The sequence below is a fragment of the Chlorocebus sabaeus genome, chromosome 11, assembly GCF_047675955.1.
Source record: "Chlorocebus sabaeus isolate Y175 chromosome 11, mChlSab1.0.hap1, whole genome shotgun sequence".
NCBI classification, from domain to species: domain Eukaryota; kingdom Metazoa; phylum Chordata; class Mammalia; order Primates; family Cercopithecidae; genus Chlorocebus; species Chlorocebus sabaeus.
Genome location: NC_132914.1, coordinates 43,591,528 through 43,608,998, shown reverse-complemented (window position 1 = coordinate 43,608,998; position 17,471 = coordinate 43,591,528). Strand labels below are relative to the sequence as shown.

The 17,471-nt window shown below is 37.6% G+C and overlaps 1 pseudogene; it reads left to right on the top strand.

Moving 5' to 3' along the window:
• The first annotated feature begins 15,222 nt into the window (after positions 1 to 15,222).
• Positions 15,223 to 15,856, top strand: LOC103239481 (large ribosomal subunit protein uL13-like; annotated as a pseudogene).
• The last annotated feature ends 1,615 nt before the right edge of the window (positions 15,857 to 17,471 follow it).

The window sequence follows — 17,471 nt, the reverse complement described above, 5'->3', positions numbered from 1 at the left end:
GAGCAGGAGGAGCTATTCTTATATCAGACCAAACAGACTTTAAAGCAACAACAGCAAAAAGGAAAAAGGTCATTATATAATGATTAAAAGACCTATCCAACAAGATTACAATTCTTAATTTATATGCACCTAATATTTGAACTTCCAGAAGTATAAAGCAATTACTACTAGATCTAAAAAGTGAAGTAGACAGCAACACAATATTAGTGGGGGACTTAAATACTCCACTGACAGGACTAGAAAGATCACTGAGACAGAAAGTAAACACAGAAACAATGGACTGAAACTGCATTCTAGAACAAATGGACTTAACAGATATTTACAGAACATTCTACCTAAGAACTGCAGAATATACATTCTTCTCATCAGCGCATGGAAAATTCTCCAAGATAGACCATATAATAGGTCACAAAACAAGTCTCAATAAATTTAAGAAACTCAAAATAATCTCAAGTATCTTTCAGATCAAAGTATAATAAAACTAGAACTCAATGGCAAAAGAATCCTCAACACTATACAAATACATAAAAATCTGGTTCTGAATGATTTTTGGATTAACAATGAAATCAAGATGGAAATTTTAAAATTATTTGAAATGAATGATGGTAGTGACACAAGTTATCAAAACCCCTGAAATACAGCAAAAGCAATGCTAAGAAGAAAGTTCATAGCATTAAATACCTACATCAAAAAGTCTGAAAGAGCACAAAGTGACAACCTAAGGTCACACCTCAAAAAACCAGAGAAATAGGAATAAATTAAACCTAAAGCCAGCAGAAGAAAATAAATAACAAAAATCAGAGAAGAAATAAATGAAATTGAGACCAAAAAATACAAAAAATAAATGCAATAAAAAGCTGGTACTTTAAAAAGATAAAATTGATAGAACGTTAGCAAGATTAATCGAGAAAATAAGAGAGAAGATCTAAATAAGCTCAATTAGAAATGAAACCGGAGACGTTACAACTGATACTACAGAAATACAGAAGATAATTCAAGACAACTATGAACACGTTTATGTGCACAAATTAGAAAATCTAGAGGAAGTGTATAAACTCCTGGAAACATACAACTCTCCTAGATTAAATCAGGAAGAAATAAAAACCCTAAACAGACCAAAAAAAAAAAAAAAAAAAAAAAAAAGCAGAAAGATGGAATCAATAATAATAAAAAAAAAAATTGCCAACAACAACAACAAAAGCCAAGGAGCAGATGGAATCACAGCTGAATTCTACCAGCCATTCAAAGAGAGAATTGGTACCAATTTTACTTAAACTATTCAAAAAGATTGAGAAAAGGGGTAATATCTTGAGACACATGTCAAATAAATAAATAAAAGAGAAAGAGGGAATCCTCTATAAATCATTCTATGAAGCCCATATCACCCTGATTCCAAAACCAGGAAAGGTATTTAAAAAAGAAAACTACAGACCAATATTCCTGATGAACATAGATGGAAAAATCCTCAACAAAATCCAGCTAACCAAATCCAACAGCACATTAAAAAGAAAATATATCATGATCAAGTGGGTTTCATCCCATTGAGGCAGAGATGATTTAATATATGCAAGTCAGTAAATATGATAGATCACATAAACAGAATTAAAAACAAAAACAATATTATCATCTCAATAGATGCAGAAAACACATGTGATAAAATCCAGTATCCCTTATGATTAAAAATTCTCAATAAACTAGGCACAGAAGGGATTTACCTCAAAATAATAAAAGCCATGCATGACAAACCCATAGCCAACATTATACTGCATTGGGAAAAGTAGAAAACATTCCCTCTGAGAACTGGAACAAGACAAGGATGCCCACTTTTACCACTTCTATTCAGCATAGTACTGGAAGTCCTAGCCAGAGCAACCAGGCAAGGGAAAGAAATAAAGTATATCCAAATTGGAAAACAGGAAATCAAACTAGCATTGTTTGCTGATGATATGATTGTATACCTAGAAAACCCTAAAGACTCATCCAAAAGATTCCTAGACATAATGCATAAATTCAGCAAAGTCTAAGGTTACAGAATCAATGTACACAAATTAGTTGTCCTACTATACAACAATGACCAAGCTGAGAATAAAATCAAGAACTCAATCCCTTTTACAATGGCTGCAAAAATAATAATAAAAGTAAAATACCTAGAAATATCCTTAACCAGAGTTGAAAGATATCTACAAAGAAAACCACAAAACACTACTGAAAGAAATCATAAATGACACAAATGAATGGAAACACATCCCATGATGATAGATGAAAAGAATCAATAGTATGAAAATAACCATAACTGCCCAAAGTAATCTATAGATTTAATGCAATTTCCATCAAAATACCATCATCATTTTTCAAAGAACTATAAAAAGCAATCCAAAACTTCATATGGAACCAAAAAAGAGCCCAAATAACCCCACTAAGCAAAAAGAACAAAACTGGAGGCATCACATTACTGGATTTCAAATTATACAGAGCTAGAATAAACAATTATAAAATTCATATGGAACCGAAAAAGAGCCCACATAGCCAAAGAAACCCTAAGGAAGAAGAACAAATCTGGATTTGTTCATATTACCCAACCTCAAACTATACTAGAAGGCTACAGTTACCAAAACAGCATGGTACTGATATAAAAATAGGCATGTAGACCAATGGAACAGAATAGAGAACCCAGAAATAAAGCCAAATACTTACAACCAAATGATCTTTGATAAGGCATACAAAAGCATAAATTGGGGAAAGGACATCCCATTCAATAAATGGTGCTAGGAAATCTGGCAAGCCACATGTAGAAGAATGAAACTGGATTCCCATCTCTCACCTTATACAAAAATCAACTTGAGATTGATCAAAGACGTAAGTCTTAAACCTGAAACAATAAAAATTCTAAAAGATAATACTGGGCAAACACTTCTGGGCATTGGCCTAGGAAAAGAATTCATGATTAAGACCTCAAAAGCAAATACAACAATAATAAAAATAAATGAATAAGACCTAATTAAACAAAAAAGCTTCTACCCAGCAAAAGAGATAGTCATCAGAGTAAACAGACAATCCATGGAATAGGAGAATATATTTGCAAACTATGCATCTGAGAAAGGGCTAGTATGCAGAATCTATAAGGAACTTAAATGAATTAGAAAAAAGAAAACAAATAATCCATCAAAAAGTAGGCAAAAGACACGAATAGAAATTTCTCAAAAGAAGATATACAAATAGCCAAAAAATGTATAAAAAAATTCTCAACATCACTAATCATCAGGAAAATACAAATTAAAACCACAGTGAGATACCATCTTACTCCTGCATGAATGGCCATGATAAAACAGTCAAAAAACAATAGATGTTGGTGTGGATGTGGTGAAAAGGGAACACTTTTACACTACTGGTAGGAATATAAATTAGTACAATCTCTGTGGGAAACAGCATAGAGATCCCTTAAAGAACTAAAAGTAGATCTATCATTCGATCTAACAATCCCACTACTGGGTATCTACCCAAAAGTAAAGAAGATTATATGAAAAAGACACATGCACAAGTATGTTCATAGCAGCACAATTCACAATTGCAAAGATATGGAACCAACCTAAGTACCCATTGACAAATGAGTAGGTAAAGAGAATGTGGTATATATATACACCATATATACACATGGTATGTGTGTATAGACACCATATATACACATGGTATGTGTGTATAGACACCATATATGCACATGGTATGTGTGTATAGACACCATATATGCACATGGTATGTGTGTATAGACACCATATATGCACATGGTATGTGTGTATAGACACCATATATGCACATGGTATGTGTGTATAGACACCATATATGCACATGTGTATATATATACACATACCATGGAATACTACTCAGCCATAAAAAGGAATGAAATAAGGCCAGGCGTGGTAATCATGCCTGTAATCCCAGCACTTTGGGAGGATGAGGCAGGTGCATCATGAGGTCAGGAGATCGAGACCATCCTGGCTAACACGGTGAAACCCCATCTCTACTAAAAATACAAAAAATTAGCCACACATGGTGGCGGGTGCCTGTAGTCCCAGCTACTTGGGAGGCTGAGGCAGGAGAATGGTGTGAACCAAGGAAGCGGAGCTTGTAGTGAGCGGCGATCACGCCACTGCACTCTAGCCTGTGCAACAAAGTGAAACTCTGTCTTGAAAAAAAAAAACAAAGAAAAGAATGAAATAATGTATTCTGCAGTAACTTTTGCAGCAACTGGGATGAAGCTAGAGGCCATTATGCTAAGTGAAGTAACTCAGAAATGGAAAACCAAATACCATATGTTCTCACTTATACATGGGAGCTAAGCTATGAGGATGCAAAGATATACACAGTGATGTAATGACATTGGGGACTCGGTGGAGAGGGGGAAGGGATAAAAGACTAACTATTGGGTACAGCATACACTGCTCAGGTGATGAGTGCACTAAAATCTCAGAACTCACTACTATAGAATTCATCCATGTAACCAAAAGTGACTTGTACCTCAAAAGCTATTGAAATAAAAAATAAACAGAATTTTAAAAGAATCAGTGAACTTGAAGACAGAATATTTGAAAATACATAGTCTAAGTAGAAATAATGAAAAAGAATACAAAGGAACAAAGATTGCCTTCAAGATACAGAAAATTACCTCAAAAGACCAAATGTAAGAATCACTGGTGTTCAAGAGGGGGGGTTGAGCAAGAACAGGGTTAGAAAACTTATTGAAAGACATAACAACAGAAAACTCTCCACACTTTGAGAAAGATATAAATATCAAGGTACCAGAAGGTCAGAGAACACCAAACCGATTTGATCCAAATAAGACTACCCCAAGGCATCTAATAATCAAACTCTCAAAAGTCAAGGACAAAGAGAGGAGCCAAAGGTGGCAAAATAAAAGAATCAAATAACATATAAAGGAGCTCCAATTTGTTTGGCAATGGCTTTCTCTATGGAGATCAGATAGGCCAGGAAAAAGCAGAATGGTAAGTTGAAAGTGCCGAAATTCTAAAAACTGCTATCAAAGTATACTGTATCCAGAAAACCTATCCTTCAAATATGGAGACATAAAGTCCTTCACAGAAAAACAAAAGGTGAGAAAATTTAATACCACCAGACCCATCTTACTAGAACTATTATAGGGAATTATTCAGTCTGAAAGGAAAAGAAAAACACTAACATGCAAAAAACTATTTGAAGGTATAAAATCCAAGGTAAAAATTAAGCATATAGACAAACCCAGAATAATACTGTAATCGTGGTGTGCAATCAATCCACTCACAACTCTAGTACAAAGCCTAAAATGCAAATCTAATTTTTTAAAAAAGACACAGCAACCTGTTAAGAGATAGGTAATATAAAAATATGTACTCGAGCAAAAATTTATAAAAATATAATAATTATAGATAATACGAATAATGATATATATTGTTACTAATATAGAATGTAATATAATAATTATATATAAATTATGTAAATTGAGACAACAAAAAGTCAAAATGTGGGATGCAAGGAGCTAAAATGTATTGTTTTCATTTTTTTATATTTGATTGTTTCTATTATTGTCTTTTTGATCTAAGATAAGCTGTCTTTTTAAAACAACTTGTTATAAGATGTTTTTTGTAAGCCTCATGGTAACCACAATACAAAATCCTATAAAGATTCACTAAAAATTAAAAGCAAAAAGTTAAAACATACTACCAGAGAAAATCACTTACCCACAAAGTAAGGGAGCAAGAAAGGAAGAAGGAAAAAAAGGCGTTACAAAACAATCAGAAAACAAGCAACAAATAGCAATAGTAAGTCCTTACTTATCCATAATAACACAATGTAAAATGGACTCAAATCTCCAATTAAAAGGCATACTGTTGCTGAATGGATAAAGAAACAAGAACCAACTCTATCCTACCTGCAAGAAACCCACTTCACCTATAAGGACACATATAAACTGAAGGTGAAAGGATAGAAAAGATATTCCACGCAACAGGAAACCAAGAAAAAGCAGGAGTAGCTATATTTATGTCAGATAAAATAGACTACACGTGAAAGACTGTAAAGAGAGACAAAGATCACTATATAATAATAATGGGGTCAATACAGTAAGAGGAACTAACAGTTATAAATATGTATGCAGCCGGCTGGGTGCAGTGGCTCACACCTGTAATCCTAGCATTTTTGGAGGCCAAGGCGGGAGGATCACCTGAGGTCAGGAGTTTGAGATCAGCTTGACCAACATGGTGAAACCCCATATACAAAATTAGCCCGGTGTGGTGGTGCATGTCTGTAATCCCAGCTACTCAGAAGGCTGAGGCAGGAGACTAGCTTGAACACAGGAGGCAGAGGATGCAGTGAGCCAGGATCAGGCCATTGTACTCCAGCCTGGACAACAAGAGTGAAACTCCATCTCAAAAAAAACAAAAAACAAAACAAAACAAAAAAATAAATAAATATGCAACCAACAATGGAGCCCCCAAGAGTATAAAGCAAACACTAATAGATATAAAGGGAGAGATAGATTGCAATATTATTGAAGGGGATTTTAACACTCCATTGTCAGTAATGGTCAAATCATTCAAACAGAAAATCAACAACAACAAAAAAACACTGAAATTAAACTGCGCACGAGATCAAAGTACCTAAGTGACAGGTACAGAACATTTTACCCAGCTGCTGCAGAATATACATTCTTTTCATCAGTACCTGGAACATTCTGCAGAATAGACCATATCTCAAGTCATAAAACAAGTCTCAACAATTTTAAAAAAGCAGACATCATATGACAAGTCTTTTCTGTCCACAATGACATAAAACTAGAAATCAGGCCAGGCACAGTGGCTCACGTCCGTAATCCCAGAACTTTGGGAGGCCAAGGCAGGCAGATCACTTGCGGTCGGGAGTTCGAGACCAGCCTGAGCAACAGGGTGAAACCCCGTCTCTACTAAAAATACAAAAATTAGTTGGGTGTAATGGTGCATGCCTGTAGTCCCAGCTACTTGGGAGACTAAAGTGGGAGGATCGCTTGAACCTGGGAGGTAGAGGTTGCAATGAGCTGAGATTATACCACCGCACTCCAGCCTGGGTGACAAAGTGAGACTCCATCTCAAAACAAAAATTAAAAAAAAGTAAATTAAACTAAATTTTTTTCATTTTTTATTTTTTGTGGAGACAGGGTCCCACTATGTTGCCCAGGATGGTCTTGAACTCCTGGCCTCAAGCAATCCTCCTGCCTAAGCCTCCCAAAGTGCTGGGATTATAGATGTGAGCCACTGTGCTTGGTCTCCCATATGTTTTAATAAAGAAAATCATGACTGTGAATATACATTTGTCTAATAAGTCCTAATGTGTATTTTCAATTATCAGTGTTTAAGAGAGTATTTCTTTTTATTTCCTAAAAGAGCTTCCAGAAAATAGTCATAATTTTTAAAGGGTAAAAAAACTCACTTAACATTAAAATTTTTAATTAAGAAGGTACCACTAATTATGCATTAATGCTTTGAGTAGGACCACCATCTTTTCTGTAGCCTATTTCTTTTAATTAGTTGTAAGACCTTGGGCAAGTCATATTATCAATCTGGACATCAGTTTTCTAATTTTTAATGAATTACAGGTGGAGAAAAAAGACACATAAACAGTTATATGATTTTTGTGCCAAAGGCAGTGGGGGCAGCTTATCTAAAGATGACATGAAATCTAGATGTCATAAAGAAAGCTTTTATTTCTTAGAAATAAAATGAAAAAGTCTGTTTTGCTTTTTAGGAAAACAAGCAAAACTTCATCATAAACAATATCAAATGTCAATTAACAACCTGGGAAACTATTTGCAATATTTATGCTATGTACTAATATTCCCTGTATATGAAGAGCTTAAAAGAATCTACAAAAGAATAAGAAAAAGACTAATATTCCAACATGGAAAAATAGTTAAAATAATGGACAATTCAGAAAAGAAGAAATCCTAGTCCACAATTTAAAAAAATGTGATAGGCTGGGCACAGTGTCTCATGCCTGTAATCCCAGCATTTTGGGAGGCTGAGGCAGGCAGATCACCTGAGGTCAGGAGTTTGAAACCAGCCTGGTCAACATGGTGAAACCCCGTCTCTACTAAAAACACAAAAAAATTAGCCAAAAGTGGTGGTGGACACCTGTAATCCCAGCTACTTGGGAGACTGAGACTGGAGAATTGCTTGAGCCCAGAAGGCAAAGGTTGCAGTAAGCTGAGCTCACTCCACTGCACCCCAGCTTGGGTGACCGAGTGAGACTCTGTCCCAAAACAACAACAACAAATGCAACAAATCTGAGTTTGTATAAGTGTGATATCTTTTGTTACCTGTCAGATTGGCAATGACAAAGCAACATGCAATTCTAATGTGGTGGTCTGTTCACACACTGCTATAAAGAAACACCCGAAACTGGGTAATTTATAAAGGGAAGAGGTTTAATTGACTCCCAGTTCGGCATGGCTGGGGAGACCTCAGAAAACTTAACAATGATAGCAGAAGGGGAAGAGACATATCTTACATAGCAGCAGGTGAGAGACAGCCAGCAACAGTCGGGAAAACTGCCTTATAAAACCATCAGATCGGCCGGGCACGGTGGCTCTCGCCTGTAATCCCAGCACTTTGGGAGGCCGAGGCAAGCGGATCACAAGGTCAGGAGATCGAGACCATCCTGGCTAACACGGTGAAACCCCATCTTTACTAAAAACACAAAAAATTAGCCAGGCGTGGTGGAGGGCGCCTGTAGTCCCAGCTACTGGGGAGGCTGAGGCAGGAGAATGGTGTGAACCCGGGAGGTGGAGCTTGCAGTGAGCCCAGATCGAGCCACTGCACTCCAGCCTGGGCACAAAGCAAGACTCCGTCAAAAAAAAAAAACAAAAAAAAAAACAAAAAAAAAAACACCATCAGATCTCATGAGAACTCACTCTTACAAGAACAGCATGGGGGAAACAGCCCTATGATCCAATCACCTCCCTGGGTCAACACACGGGGATTACAAGTCCCTCCCTTGACATGTGGGGATTACAATTTGAGACGAGATTTGGGTGGGACCACAGAGCCAAACCATATCAGGTGGGATGAAACAAAAGGGGAACCATTTTGTTTTAGGGAAAAGAGGTGCCTTTATTTGTGAAAAGTTCTTTAAAACTTACTTGGGATTGGCAAGAAAAAAGAGTTAGATAAACTCTTCTACTTAAGAAATGATCAAGGATTTAGGGATGGAGCTGGGAGAATAAAATGTAAAGAGAATGGAGTAAAGCACTTTGTGGAAGGCTGAGGCCATGTTGGGAGAAATGGACAACACTATTCTTTTCAAAATGAAAGTCAAATATTCAATATTAAATTATTTTCTGTATGGTTCGTCATTGATGTAATCTCTGACATCATCTCCTGAATTACTGCTATTAGTCAACTAACAACAATGCCATATGTGAGTGTTTTATCTGACAAGGCTACTAGTTGCTCTTAATAAAAGTGGACCATGGCTGCATTAAGCAAAAAGGGACTTATTAAAAGGAAATTGTTTGCTCATGGTGATCAAAAAGAAAAATAAAAGTAAAAAAAAACTGGGCAGTGCCATGAATTACTAAGAGAGCTAGAGAACTAGGCTTGAGACTAAATAGCTGAATAAAACACCCTAAATCATGCCTCAAGCCTGATTCTGCTATGCAAACAGTATCGCTGTAGAAAGACCTTACTTTAGGTGTCATTCACTACCAAATTAAATATTAATTAAGGTGTGTCTGAATGACCATATGCCTCTTCCCTAGCACCAAGGAAGACAGCAAAAGTAATTTTTTTTTAAATTCTTTTTTTTTTTTTTTTTTTTTTTGAGCTAGGTTCTCGCTCTGTTGCCCAGGCTGGAGTGCCATGCAGTGGTGTGATCACAGCTCAATGCAAGCTCCAACTCCTGGGCTCAAGTAATCCTCCCTCCTCAGCCTCCTGTGTAGCTGGGACTACAGGCACAAGTCACCACACCTGACTTTCCTTTTTTTTTTTTTTGAGACGGGATTTCAACATGTTACCCAGGCTAGTCTTGAACTTCTGGGCTCAAGCGATCTGCCCATCTTGGCCTCCCAATTACAGGCATGAGCCACCATGCCTAGCTTTTAATTCTTATAGTAAGAAATAATATTAAACTCATACAGTAATAATAATTTGTTTTAATTCTTACAGTAAGAAATGGACTTTGTTCCCTAGCAAGACTCATAAAGAGTTCCATTTCCAGGCACCAGAATGAGTGAAAAATGACCAAAACAGTCTTATCTGGGAAAATATCAAGAAGTGGACATGCCCCATATTTGGCCTAATATCTGGACATTGACAAAGAATCAATTGCAAAGTACAGAAGAGAACTAGCAAACGGAATCCAGAAACACATAAAAAGAATTATACACCATGACTAAGTGGGATTTGTCCCTGAAATGCAAACTGGCTAATATCAGAAAATCAATTAATTTAATATACCATTATCATTAGAATAAGGAACAAAAATGACATAATTATATCAATACACGCAGAAAGAGCGTTTGACAAAATCCCTTCAGGATGAAAACATTAAACAAACTAAGAATACAAAGGAACTTCTTCAACCTGCTAAAAGATATGTGTTTTATCAGGCATCGGACTTCTCCCTCCTCAACCGCCTAAAGTGTTAAGATTACAGGCGTGGGCATGGTGGCTCACTCCTGCAATCTCCACGCTTTAAGAGGCCAAGGTGGGAGGATTGCTTGAGCCTATGAGTTCAGGACAAGCCTAGGCAACACAGTGAGACCTCTTTATTAAAAAAAAAAAAAAAGCCAGGCATGCTGGCACACACCTGTGGTCCCAGATACTCCAGAGGCTAAGGTAGGAGGATTGCTTGAGCCTGGGAAGTTGAGGCTGCAGTGAACCAAGATTGGACTACTGCTCTCCAGCCTAAGTGACAGAGTGAGATCCTGTCGCAAAAAAGAAAAAAAAAAAAGACATCTACGAAAAGCCACAACTAACATTATACTTAATGATAAAAGACTGAAAGCTTTCCTCCTAAGATCAAGAACAAGAAAAGAATGTCTGCTCTCACCACTTTTATTCAATATTGCATTGGAGGTTGTAGAAAGGGCAATTGGGCAAGAAAAAGAAGTAAAAGGCATTCAGATTGGAAAGAAAGAAGTAAAATTATATTTGTAGATGACACAATCTTGTATATAGAAAATCCTAAGGAATCCACTAAAACATCATTACAACTAATAAACAAGTTCAGCAAGGTTTCAGGCTACAAGATTGATATACAAAAATTAGTTATATTTCTATATGCTGCAATGAACAATCTGAAAATAAAAGTAAGAAAACTGATGCAATAGCATCAAAAAGTATAAAATAGTTGGGAATAAATTAAACCAAAAAACTGTAAAACTTATACCCTAAAAACTACAAAACATTGTTAAAATAAATTAAAGAAGAATTAAATAAATGAAAAGGCACTCCAGGTGCTGGATTGAAAGACTTAATACTGTTAAAATGGCAATATTTCTCAGTTGATCTACAGATTCAACCTATCGTTGTCAAAATCCCAGTTAAATTTTTTACAGAAATTGATAAGCTGACCCTGAAATTTATATGGAAATTCTCTTGAATTTCCTTTAGAATAAGTTTGAATTTGCTTTAGAACAAGCAAAACAACCTTGAAAAAAAAGGAGCAAAGTTGAAAGACTCACACTTCCCAATTCCAAAATTTACTACAAAACTACACTAGCCAAAATGGTAAGGTACTGGCATTAAAGATGGAAATAAAGAGCAATGGAAGAGAATTAAGGGTCTAGAAATAAACTCTCAAATTCATGGTCAATTGGTTTTTGACAAGGCTGTCATGACAATTCAATGGGGAAAGGATAATCTTTCCAGCAAATGATGCTGGTACAACTTCATATCCAGAAGCAAAAGAATAAAGTTGCATGTACACAAAATTCATGCATATACATAAGCAAAAACCAATGGATCAAAGGCCTAACTGTATGAGCTAAAACTATTAAATTCTTGGAAGAAAACATAGGCATAACTATAACTCTTTGTGACATTAGATGAGACAATAGTTTCTTAGATATGACACCAAAGCACACTCAAGGAAAGAAAAGAAAGGATAAATTGGGCATCATGAAAATTAAAAACATTTGTGTTTTGCAAAGGACACCATCAAGAAAGTGAAGACAATCCATAGAATGGGAGAAAATACTTGCAAACACATATCTAATAAGAGACTTGTATCTAGAATACGTTAAGAATTATTACAACTCAATAATAAAGAACCAAATAGCTCAATTAAAAGTGCACAAATGATCTAAGTGACATTCAAAGAAGATACACAAATGACCAATAAGCACATGAAAAGATGTTCATCATCATTCGCTATGAGGGAAAGGCTAATTAAAACCACAATGAGATACCAATCCACACTCAATGAATGGCAATAACCAACAACACAGACTATTACAAGCATTATTGAGGGCATGAAGAAATTGGAACTCTCATGCACTGCTGGCGGGAATGTCAGATGGTGCAGCTGCTTTGGAAAAGCAGTTTGGCAGTTCCTCAAAAGGTTAGACATAGAGTTACCATATAACATTTCACTCCTAGATATATACCCAATATATATACCTACATATATAGAAAAACTTGTACATGAATGTTTATAACAGCATCATTCATAACAGCCAAAAAGTAGATACAACCCAAATGTTCATTAACTGATGAATGGATAAATAAAATGTGATATGTACATATAACAGACTATTATTCAACAATAGAAAAGAAGTACTACTACATGCTATAAGATGAATGAATCCTGAAAACATTATGCTAAGTAAAAGCCATGGCAAAAGCCCCCATACTTGATTATTCTATTTTTGTATAATATCCACAAAGGGTAAATCCACCCAAAAAGTAGATTAGTGGTTGCCTAGGACTGGGGGGTTATGAGAAAATAGGGAGTGACTGCTGAGGTATATGGGGTTTTAGAGGGTGATGAAAAAAACATTGTGCAGGGCCCAGTGGCCCACCCCTGTAATCCCAACAATTTGGGAGGTTGAGGTCAGTGGTTTGCTTGAGCCCAGGAGTTGGTGAAACTCCATCTCTACCAAAAATACAAAAATTAGCAGGGCATGGTGGTGTGAACCTGTAGTCCCAGCTACTTGGGCAGTTGAGGTGGGAGGAACACTTGAGCCTGGGAGGTGGAGGTTGCAGTGAGCTGAGACAGGCCACTGCACTCCAGCCTGGGCAAATGAGTGAGACCCTGTCTCAAAAAACAAAAAGAAAAGAAAAGAAAAGAGAAAAACATGTTCTAAAATTGATTGTAGTAGTAGTTGCATGTCTCTGTGAATGTACTAAAAACCCCTGAAGTGTACACATTAAATATGTGAATTGTGTAGTGTATGAAGTATATCCCAATATAGCTGTTATTTTTAAAAAATGGAAAAGAGAAATCAATTAAAGTCAGAAATTAAAACCAGAAATTACTAGAAATAAAGTAAAATCCTGTAACTTTCAGAATCACATGAAGGACTCTACCCCAGGACACAGAATAGAAATTTTAAGAAAATCTTAACTAGCTTTTAAGGGAAGAGTGACTTGCATATGGAAGAGGACTACATTTGTCACAGTCCCCACTTAAGTGTTGCTGTAATGGAATACCTGAAGGTGGGTAATTTATACAGAAAATAGATTTAGTTGGTTCATGATTCTGGTGACTGGAAAGTTCAAGATTGGGCAGCTATATCTAGAGAGGGCCTCATACTGCTTCCTTACACTCATGATAGAGAGTGGAAGGTGGGGCAGGTGTATGCAAAGAGGCCACATGGTAAGAGAGGAAGCAAGAGAGAGAAACTGAGGAACCCAGGCACTATTTAGCAAGCTGCTGTCTCTGATGTAAAATAATCCATTCCTGAGAAAGGAAGAACTCATTGCAGCCAGAAGGCATTCATGACAGTGGTGTCCCTGTAACCCATAGGTCCCACCTCTGAACACTGCTGCCACATTAGGTATCAAATTTCAATATGAGTTTTGGCAAAATAATCACATCCAAACCATGGCAACATTATTGTTGGTGAACATATGAGGAAACTGGCACTCTTATGCCCTGTTGGTATATAGGTGAATTGGTACAATGTGCCGAATTTCTGCACATGTGGACCATCTGACCTAACAAACCCACTGCAAAACATGAGTATACAAAGGTGTTCATCAGAATATTTTTAGTATTGAAAATTGAAGATACTCTGTGTTCATCTATAAGCAGTGCTTCTCAATCCCAGCTGACTTCATGCCCTTTTGATAATAAATACTTTGTAACACTCCCTTACAGTCCTGAAATGAAAGTCATAGGTACATACAACAAAATATACCTAACTGTAATGTGAAAAGGAATTTATAACAAAATATGCATTTCATCATGTAAATAGTCAAAAAAAAAAAAAAGATGTATGTCTAAATTCATTGACATAAGTGTTTAATTTTAAAATAAAAGCAATTTGGATGGATTCAGTAGCTCATGCTTATAACCAAAGCACCTTGGGAGGCTGAGGAGGGAGGATTGCTTGACACCAGGAATTTAAGGTCAGCTTGGGCAACATAGCGATGCCCTGTCTGTACAACAAACAAACACACAAACAAAAAACAATTAACCAGATGTGGTGGTGTGCCTATAGTCCCAGCTACTGGGGAGGCTGAGATGGGAGGGTCATTTGATCCCATGAGTTGGAGGCTGCAGTGAGTTTGATTATGCCACGGCACTCCTGCCTGGGTGACAGAGCAAGACCCCGTCTCTATAAACAAAGTAAATAATAAATAAAAAACAAAATTTTAAAAAAGCAGCAATTACAGACATAGTTCTATTTGTATAAATATATAGTAAAAGGTCTAAAAGAATGCTCACTAGGATATTGATGAATCGACAAATTGTCTCCAGTTATGGGATTTGGAAAGATTTTTATTTTCTTACGCATTTCAATGTTTGAATTTCCTTGCCTTTGTAAAAATAAAAAAGTTTGCATCAAGTCCCATTTGAAGATCACAACACAGATCTCTATGGTTATGGAGCAAGGTCATGCCATCTGCAGTGCAGACTTAAACCCCTTTGGTAAAATAGTTCCTGGCCTTTTCCAAGTGGCTGTTGAAGATGTTGAAGGGGCAGGTTCTGGTAATCGGATGGCCTAGGCCTTTCCTGAGTTGCCTGGTGGTCATAATGGCCAAGCAGGTACCACTGGGCAGGAAGCTGGAGGTCCTGCACTGCAAGGACATCAGCATTTTTGTCAACTTCTACAGGAACAAGTTTCAGTATCTAACCTTCCACAAGACCATGAGCACCAACTCTCTCTTTAGACCCTACCACTTCTGAGTCTCTTCCACTTTCGGGCACCTAACTGCATCTTTTGGCTGAACCATGAGTGGCATATTGCCCCATAAAACCAAGTGAGGCCTGGCCACCTTGGACCACCTCAAGGTATTTGATGGGATCCACACTCCCTGTGCCCTGCCCTTTGCAAAAGTGGATGGTGATTTCTGCTCTACTCAGGGTTGTGCACCTGAAGCCCACACAGAAGTTTGCCTACCTGGGGCGCCTGGTTCATAAATTTGCCTGGAAGTACCAAGCAGTGACAGCCATTCTGGAGGAGAAGAGGAAGAAGAAAGTCAAGATCCATTAGGAGAAAGAATGGGGAGGGGCAAAGGGGGAAGGAGCAGTTTATGAGGCTGCAGAAACAGGCTGAGAAGAATGTGAAGAAGAGTATCGACAGATACACAGAGGTACTCAAGACCCATGGACTCCTGGTCCGAACCCAATAAAGAGTATTTATTCCTCACTCTTGGCCTAGCCTGCCTTTTTTCTGTTGCTGCCCTAGTTTTTTGGGGGAACCCAAAGGTGACAGTTCTGATGTCCAAGTGCCACAGGCAATCACTTAGGAGTGGCCTGAAAGACAGCAGTGAGGGGAATACCTGTAAGTGGGCAGAGCTTTGGTTTATGGCTCAAAGTAAAGTTATACATTAATTTATGGGCACTAGCAAAAGGCTTCCTGTTTGGTCACGGGCTGGAAGGACAAATATTGGGGATAAAGAGGTCTGGGAAAGAGGCATGTGGATGACCCTATAAAATGGACATGAAATGTGAAGATCTTTGCTTCATGTGTTAATACCCAACAGAGACAATCCATCAAAGAAGCACTAGATAACCATAAGGAACGATGTCCTGGCCAGATGACATCAGCCAGTCTCTGCCATTGGCTACACTAGTATTGGCCCAATAGGTAGCCATAGGTGCAGAGATGGAGGTTATACATGGGCCTAATAGCATGGCTCCCAATTAACAAGGCTGATCTAGCTACCACCACTGTCAAATGTCCAATTTACCAGCAACAGAGGCCAATGCTTGGCCCCCAAGGCAGCACCATTCCTTCAGCAGACCTATGAGCTATTTGGTGACAAGTTGTCTACACAGGACCCATTCCATCCTGGAAGTAGTATCAATTTATCTTTATCGGAACTGAAACATATTCCGAGTTGGATCTCCTGCCTGAAGGGTCTCAGGTAGTACCACTGAGGGCTTAAAGTGTTTGATCCACTGACCTAGGATTTGGTACAGCAGTGAGCACAGGACCATGGGCTCCACTGGTCCTACTATATACTACACCACCTAGAAACTGGTACTGATTGAGCATGGGATGACCTGTTAAAGATTCAGCTGGGGTGCTAGGTTGCAAAGGATACCCTGTGAGGAGGCACCATACCCCAGGACTTAGTGTACACTCTAAACTGATATTCTCAAATGTGAGAATATAAGAATCCAGGAGCTAAAGAGTAGAAATAGGAATATCTCTGTATATTATGATTCCCAGAGATTTGCTTAGGGAAGTCGTACCTTCTTTCTCCTTAACTTAGAGATTTTGGCTACCAGAGAGAAAATGTTTCCACTAGCGGACACAACAAGAGTCCCATGGAGTGGAGTGTAAGCTGCTGCCTGGTCATTTTAGACTTCTCATTCCAAGAAACAAGGAGACAAGGAGAGGAGTCACCATTCTGGCAAGGGTAATTGATCCTGATTTCAGTAGGGTAGCTGTTCCACAAAAGGGATACGAAAGAATATGTTTGATATCCAAGTGACCCATTTGTGTTTCTCTTGGATTTTGCTTGCTCAATTTACATGGTCCATGGAAACGTGTAGCAGCTACAACCTGAGAAGAATTTGGTGATGAAGGACTTGGGCCCCTCACTGAAGAGGGTTTGAGTTATTCCACTAGGTAAGCTACTGTCTTAGTGTGTTTGGGCTGGTATAATAAGTATCACAAATTACATGGCCTATAACAACAGAGTTATTTCTTGTAGTTCTGTAACCTGTAAAATCCAAGATCAAGGTACAAGCAAATTTAGTGTTTAATAAGGGCCCACTTCCTGGTACCTTCTTGCTGTGTCTTCACATGGTGGAAGAGGCAAGGCAGCTGT